The sequence below is a fragment of the Triticum aestivum genome, chromosome 6A, assembly GCF_018294505.1.
Source record: "Triticum aestivum cultivar Chinese Spring chromosome 6A, IWGSC CS RefSeq v2.1, whole genome shotgun sequence".
NCBI classification, from domain to species: domain Eukaryota; kingdom Viridiplantae; phylum Streptophyta; class Magnoliopsida; order Poales; family Poaceae; genus Triticum; species Triticum aestivum.
The window spans coordinates 268,390,129-268,398,723 of record NC_057809.1 but is presented as its reverse complement, the minus strand read 5'-3'; the positions used below and the strand labels follow the sequence as shown (position 1 = coordinate 268,398,723).

The 8,595-nt window shown below is 39.6% G+C and overlaps 1 long non-coding RNA gene across 1 annotated transcript; it reads left to right on the top strand.

Annotated features, from left to right (window-relative positions):
* The first annotated feature begins 1,589 nt into the window (after window positions 1-1,589).
* Window positions 1,590-5,778, top strand: LOC123130600 (uncharacterized). The gene is made up of 3 exons (XR_006463906.1): window positions 1,590-4,293; window positions 5,039-5,139; window positions 5,487-5,778. It is a non-coding gene; the product is annotated as an uncharacterized lncRNA (long non-coding RNA).
* Window positions 5,779-8,595: the final 2,817 nt, after the last annotated feature.

The following is an 8,595-nucleotide window of genomic DNA, read 5'->3' as shown; positions in this document are numbered from 1 at the left end:
CTCACGAAGATTTTCTTTTAAGTTTTGTGTTGTGAAGTTTTCAAGTTTTGGGTAAGGATTTGATGGATTATAGAACAAGGAGTGGCAAGAGCCTAATATTGGGGATGCCCAAGGCACCCCAAGGTAAAATCCAAGGACACCAAAAATCCTAAGCTTGGTGATGCCCCGGAAGGCATCCCCTCTTTCGTCTTCGTCTATCGGTAACTTTACTTAGAGCTATATTTTTATTCGCCACATGATATGTGTTTTGCTTGGAGCGTCTTGTATGATTTGAGTATTTTCTTTCTAGTTTAACACAATCATCCTTGCTGTACACACCTTTGAGAGAGACACACATGAGTTGGAATTTATTAGAATACTCTATGTGCTTCACTTATATCTTTTGAGCTATATAGTTTTTTGCTCTAGTGCTTCGCTTATATCTTTTAGAGCACGGCGGTGGTTCTACTTTATAGAAATAATTGATATCTCATGCTTCACTTATATCATTTTGAGAGTCCTTTAGAACAGCATGGTAATTCACTTTGGTTATAAATTTTTAATGCCAAGAGAAGTTGGATGCTTGATAGATGGTTTTGAGGGTAATATTAGAAGTGTGCTAGTTGAGTAATTGTGAAATTGATGAATACTTGTGTTGAAGTTGGCAAGTCCCATAGCATGCACGTATGGTGAACGTTATGGGGTGTTCTTTGATTGCTTTCCTTATGAGTAGCGGTCGGGGGCGAGCGCTGGTCTTTTCCTACCAATCTATCCCCCTAGGAGCATGCGTGTAATGCCTGGTTTTGATGACTTGTAGATTTTTGCAATAAGTATGTGAGTTCTTTATGACTAATGTTGAGTCCATGGATTATACGCACTCTCACCCTTCCACCATTGCTAGCCTCTTTGGTACCGTGCATTGCCCTTTCTCACCTTGAGAGTTGGTGCAAACTTCGCCGGTGCATCCAAACCCCGTGATATGATACGCTCTATCACACATAAGCCTCCTTATATTTTCCTCAAAACAGCCACCATACCTACCTATTATGGCATTTCCATACCCATTCCGAGATATATTGCCATGCAACTTTCCACCGTTCCATTTATTATGACACGCATCATCATTTTCATATTGCTTTGCATGGTCATGTAGTTGACATCGTATTTGTGGCAAAGCCACCGTTCATAATTTTTTCATACATGTCACTCTTGATTCATCGCAATCCTGATACATCGCTGGAGGCATTCACAAAGAGTCATATTTTATTCTAAGTATCGAGTTGTAATTCTTGAGTTGTAAGAAAATAAAAGTGTGATGATCATTATTAGAGCATTGTCCCATTAAACATATAAAGGATGAGCTAGTCCGCCCAACTAGCGGCACTAGCCACGTCTCCTTTTATTCGTCTCACCTAGACCACCTCTCGTCCCCGCAAGCACCCCCAATCCGCCGCCTCCTTTCCTCCCCCAGTCCCTATCTCTGCTCCTCCTCCTCCCCCAATCGCCCCCATCTCCTCCTCCCTCTCCACTTCTAGACGGGGCGCCGCCTACTCTCCACCTCGTGCCCCCTCCTCCCACTCCTCCACCTCCGCTCCACTGCACCCCGCCGCTCCGAGGACCATCGACGAGGCGAGGACAGCGGTGCCATCGGACCCGCCGACCCGGAGCCCGCGCCCTCCAGACCAAGCACCGTCCGCCTCCTCCCCCTCCACGTCCACGCTCGCGGCCGTCCCTGGCCACGCCGACCGCCATCGTATCATCGCACATGAGCAGCCTCTCTCCCCGGCTTCCTTCCTTCTCTCTCTCGTGGTCGTCTCTGGTAGGCTAGGGTTCCTCTCCGGGACGGGGACGCCCTGGATTTCTCGGTACGTGTGTTCGTCCTTCCGTACGTCGGCCGCCCTAAATTTGATGCCTTTTCTAGTTCGCAGGGAGGGACTTGGCCGGGTGCTTTCATTCTCCAGCCAGCTCAGGAACAATGGCGGTGGTAAAGCCCTCCTCTCCTCTCCTCGATTCCTTAGATGTTCTGCATGAAGCGATTCTTTGTAGTCACAACCAAGAAGAGACTGAGTATGCTTAGTTGGTTTCTTTTTCTTCATATATGTAGTTAGATCTTAGATGTGCTGCCATCTTGCTGTAGGCAGTGCAATTTCCCATGCAATCTGGAAACTTTGGTTTCTGTATTATTTTTTAGGAGTTGCAAAATGTGATCTTTGGACAAGGGAGTGACGGTTAGCCCTTAGCAGTGTTCAATTCTGGACCACTTCAATTGATAATTGCTTCATTAATGTGATTTTTTTCTTGTTTGACATAATCCCACACTTTAGGGTCTGGCAAGAATTAATTGGACTATAGTCTAGGTATGGTCGTGCGTTAAATGGCGAAGGGGCCGCTCACAAGGTACTAGGTCCAATTTCATCGAAATGCTACATCTACCTACTGACTACTCCACTTGTTCACATACAGTTTTTTGCTTTTGTTTTCACTGATTCACTTTTCTCGGCATTTTTGTGTGGGTCTCTTTTTATGGCCAACTTGACAATTTTCTCTTGAAGGAGTCGCTCAACTCAGAAAGAACAAAGAATGTTCATGTCAACCTTGGTTTTTTCTACAGTAGTTGGTAATCACTCTGAACAATAGTATGTCAGTAAAGCCAATAGTAGTTAGTTTGAGGCTGCTTTTATCTTTCCTACAATAGTTCATTTCAATTGTTCTTAGTTTTTACTGTAGTTGTTAATTCGATTACCTATTTTACAAGAAATAATAATCATTCATATATGCCATCTTATTCTTATGCAATAATCTGAAATATATCTTGTCATACCAGGTCTCCTGTGTTCAGTGGCCATAACTATAACTATAGTTTTAACTGATGCGATTAAGGATGGTGTTGGTCGGCCACGTCCAGATTCCTTTTGGCGCTGTTTTCCCGACAGAGTATCTTTAATGTGCTCACCTTGGGCTGTTGCTTCTTTGTGCTCATCCATAGCAATACTATTCTCATTATCTCATCCATGGCAATACCGTTCTATGCACTAATCGGCAATGACACAACTACACATAGCGAGTACTAGAAAGCATGATAATGTTTTAGGGCACTTTTCTACTTTGTGCAAGAAAATTAATTTGATGGATATGCGACCTGTTCTCTCTTGATTATGTGTGGATTTTAATACACAATTATTTTTGTAGAAGGTAACTTGGTTGACACTATTTTGTTATTTCTATATGGAGAAAATGTGAGCTCGGCTGATGGATTGCATACTATTTGGCTGAGTGGTTTTGTACTAAAGATACAATTGAGCCGAAGACTTCTTTTGTATGGAAATTCACTATGGAAACCGAAATAATGGTACTCTGCACAACCGTTGACTTTCTTGCATTGGTTCTTCATTCTATAAGTCACACCTTTTCTATTTGGTAAAAGAAGAGTGAGCTCATGCTTGAAGTTCTACCATATATGTTAACACTTGGATACTGTATCAACCCTCTGATACTTCATAGTTTTCCCTTGCATTGCCTCCTTTAACTCTTCAGCTGGACCTTTGAAAAGAATGATTTTTTGGTTATATAATTTATTATGTTTTGTTTCATTGTCGAGAGGTAGAATGTAAAGTAGGCTTCTATTTTCAGTCTATTCATATGCAGATATTTGATATAAGTGAATATATACATTTTGGTAGGTGAATGTGCTCTCCATTAATATCATCGATATATTTGAGCTTCAGAGAAGGATATCTATGCCATTTTGTTGTTGGTTTTTGAACAAAAGAGTGTTGTATGTGCATCGTTAAGAGGATGAAGCAGCAAAATTACCAATTTAGCAGGATGTGGCTGATACGTACAGAGTGGCTTTACTTAGGTTTGGTGTTACTACTATTTCTTTCGTTGTAAAACTGCAGTACGACAAAGTTTATAGATTTATCAGCCATGCTTTTAGTGCCAGTAGTTTTGACTATAGCTGTTGTGCAACTCCGTGTGTCTATGATCTATTGTTTAAATATAACATAACATTCTGAAATTGTTAGTTGTTCTCTATGTATGAGAAATCATGAAAGAACTGTCTGCTAGGGGTAAATAATATTTTCCGCTGTTTGATAAAACAGTTAGGCCTCTACCCTCTCATATATTTTTATTCTCTTTTGAAGAATTCCTAGCCTTGAATACTATTTTCTCCATGGTTCTCATGTTGTGCATTCTACAATGCAGGATACTGAATCAACAGTTACACGAAAGTTTGATGTCGTGTGAGTAGCAGAAACTGAAAGAATAAGGATTAGTCCTGTGAGAAGAGGTTGACATTATATGCCCCTTCAGGTAATCAATTTGCGCTTTAATCTTTCTGTGTTTTTCTTTTGTTTTTTTACTTTAAAATAGAATAACGATAGCCTAGCTAATTCCATTTTTGTGCATGATATATTTTGATCTCAAATGGATTTCGATGGCTCAATGTTCTATTCAATCTTTTTTTGCCATGTATCTTCCATTTAGACATACTGGATGACCAGCTTTTCATAAACTAATAACCAAGAAAACTTATTTTAATAGTTGCAGCAGCACCTACTAATATTTGCCAATAAACTATCCATGATATGTATCTTCCATTTTATTAATTGCCAAAAAACGAGGATAACAGTGGACACCCCAAATAGTATCTCTGAATCTTAATTGTTCATCCTTAATGCTTGAAATGTTCCACATGATGTTTGCTGGTAGAAAGATCCAAGCATATATACACTTGGAATGCCTTGGTGATTGATGATTTTGCCATTTGGAGCCCACTTAGGATGTTTTGGTAATTAGCAAAATGAAATTGTTCAAGCAAAATCATTTTATCATTAACACTCTTGGCATTCTGTTGCATCAGAAAGGACCAATGGTTTTGCCATTTGGGAGCTCATGCTTATGGTTAGTTGTATAGCTATAATTTCTCTGTACATACAATTTTTCCTTAGAGAATAAGAATCATTTGTTCCTGGTAGTCTCATTGTACTTGTCCATTTGTTCCTCTGTTTTTTTCTTCTCGTGTTGCTTTATTCCATATTTTGCTCATGTGCTGCAGTGCTCGCTTTTGTCTTCCCCTGATGTTCTCATCTCAAGGCTACTGACCTAGGAGTAGTCATATGCAAGTTCTAGTTATCGCCCCTATCCTATTTCCTGCAGGTATGCAGGAATCTCTTATCCAGATTCTAGCTACATCCTTTACTATGACAATCTCGCGCTATACTTCAGAGTGTACTCTTTATATAGCTACTAATTTCATAATGTTGTTCGCTGATTGCTCGCTGCTATCTTCGGTTCATATGGTCGCCGGCTGGACACTTGCTGCTATCTTTGATTCATAAAGCACACTATATTGCCTTTATTTTTACATATAAATGTAAATGTTGACAAGTATATTATTCTGGTTGTTGAGTCAGTCTATTGATAATAGTTAATGTGTGTTGATTCTTATTCTCTCAATTCCTCTGAAGCCTGTACTTCCTGCTCAATTTGGAATGCATGATCAGAGAGATATGGCGAGGGAGGTGGCGAGGATGTCGTTGGTGATCTTGAAGAATGGCAAGACGCCGAGCGATGCGCTGCTGCACCAACTGCCCAAGACACTGAGTGACGCGTAGCTGCTGCCGCTGCCCAAGAAGATGACAAGCGTAAATGATGGTTTGATCTGTGTGTAGTTGCATTGTTTATTTCTTAATCAGTGAAGATCATTTTTATTAATTATTTTGACACGAACCCTATGCTTTCTGTCAGGAGATTGTTTTTGTAGTTGCCTATTTATTGTTATCTACCATTTTTAAATCTTCTGCAACATAGCATCTGAAGTACTATACTCCTATTATGCAAAGACTTCAAGAGGATTAGCAGTTTCAAATTCTACTATCGAGTTGTTTGCTCTTTTTGAAATACAAATGCCTACCGAATGTGTTATTTTCTCGCGTCCTAACCTTTTATGATAATATTCAGATAAACTTCTGGATGCAACGTCCTGGGCATGTGCTTTCGAGCAATATTTGAATAAAGATACCAGCATTTTTTGTTTCCATCTCCAGCACAGCTTACTCTAACCAATCCTATTACTATTTGTGTTCCTGAGATTTCCATTAAAGCGCGAGAGGAGCGGTGGCGGCGGCGTCGAGCTGCGATGAGGTGGCGCTCGGGCACGAGATTTCCATTAATTTTCTATATTTCTTATTTATGCATTTGTGACCATAGCTTTCCATTTTAGCTCATAAACTGGATGGCAAAATAGAGTTTGCCCACTCCATATCTGTGTTGTCTTATTAGGAAAATAGAGTTTGTTTTATAGCTGATGCTTAATATGTTTTATCGACCGGTGAATGCTCAACTTTACCTCATAAACTGGATGGCAAATGCTAATTCTAATGGGGCTTTTGCCACTTATTGTTTTATGGTTGTCTAGACAGCTGATGGCATGCTTCTTTCTTGCTAATTATCAATTCTTTTGTACAGGGTCCCTCAGCTACTTATGCTTTGCTAGACAATGAGAGTATGTAGATAGCATGTATGGTTTTTACATTGTTTTGCACAGGTTGTGATGCATCACATGATGTTTTGCTTTTACATTTATGAGTATTACAGAGTCCTTTCTTTTTCCACAAGGGGTGGTAGTTGTGCCATTTGATTCGAAGGACAAGGAGTTGATCACAAAGGGGTAGCATTCAGGATATATGCACACAGAAGAGTACAGAACCAAATTATATGATGTAATTGACCATTATTTCTATTAACTTCTCCTGTACACAATGTTCACAAGTTCATGTATTAAGTACATTTTATTGTGTCACTTGTGTTTACTTTTTTTCGATGCAAGTTTACAGCTACTCGGAGTTCCTAATTGTAGACTCAACTATCTTGACCTAACGATTTTCTAATTTGTGGCATTATTACCTTAAAAAATATTTGCATTTAATTTCCTTTATATATAAGGGGTATAAGTTATTACCAAATGTACTCAAATCTACGGTTATTAAAAATGCAAATATTTTCAACACGAACATGGTTTTAAACGGGTCTTTGCGCCATTTGGCGCAACTGGTTATCTAGTGTGAGGAAAGGATGATGGAGACTATGATTCCCCCACAAGTCGTGAGACTCCTGACGAAAAAAAGAGGCCAAAGAAAAAAAGGCCCAAATAATAGTAAAAGTAATAATAATAAATAAATGAGAGAAAAAGAGAGAAGGGACAATGTTACTATCCTTTTTCCACACTTGTGCTTCAAAGTAGCACCATGATCTTCATGATAGAGAGTCTCTTATTTTCTCACTTTCATATACTAGTGGGAGTTTTTCATTATAGAACTTGGCTTGTATATTCCAATGATGGGCTTCCTCAAATGCCCTAGGTCTTTATGAGCAAGCGAGTTGGATGCACACCCACTTAGTTTCTTTGATGAGATTTTATATATTTATAGCTCTAGTGCATCCGTTGCATAGCAATCCCTACTCCCTGCATTGACATCAATCGGTGGGCATCTCGATAGCCCATTGATTATCCGTGTCAATGTGAGACTTTCTCCCTTTTTGTCTTCTCACACAACCTCAATCATCATATTCTATTCCACCCATAGTGCTATGTCCATGGCTTGCGCTCATATATTGCGTAAAAGTTGAAAGAGTTTGAAAAGGCTAAGTATGAAACAATTGCTTGGCTTGTCATCGGGGTTGTGCATGATGATAGCATTTTGTGTGACGAAAATGAAGCATGGACAAACTATATGACTTTGTAGGGATAAGTTTTCTTTGGATATGGTATTTTGATAAGACATAATTGCTTGATTAGCATACTTGGAGTATTACTATTTGTATGTCAACAATAAACTTTTATCTTCAATCTTTCGGATCTGAACATTCATGCCACAATAGAGAAAAATACATTGAGGAATATTCTAAAAAGCATTACACATCAAAATTCTGTTTTTATCATTTACCTACTGGAGGACGAGCAGGAATTAAGCTTGGGGATGCTGATACGTCTCCAACGTATCTATAATTTTTTATTGTTCCACGCTATTATATTATCTATTTCGGATGTTAATGGGCTTTATTTTACACTTTTATATTATTTTTGGGACTAACCTATTAACGGGAAGCCCAGCCCAAATTGCTGTTTTTTTTGGCTATTTCAGTGTTTCGTAGAAAAGGAATATCAAACGGAGTCCAAACGGAATGAAACCTTCGGGAACGTGATTTTTGGAACAAACGTGATCCGGAGGACTTGGAGTGGACGACAAGCAATCAACGAGGCGACCAGGAGGCAGGGGGCCTGCCCTCCTGATGAGGACATCAATACCATTGTTACACCCACAGCCCCTACTGTTACATATACTGGACCAATTACTAGAGCTCGCGCACGCCAGTTAAATTACCAGGTACTTTCGTTTCTTGATAATGATTCTAATGTTCATGAGATTATGATGCTGCCTAAATTGGATACATTTGTTTTGCTTACAAATGAAGGGCCTAGCTTGGAGAAGGATGAACATTGGAGCAAGAACACGCATGGAGTTGATGGCATGCGCAAGGGGATCAAGAACGGAGTTACAAGTGATGATTTCAGGACTTTGAAGCCGCCATAAGGAGTGCATGAAACCTTGG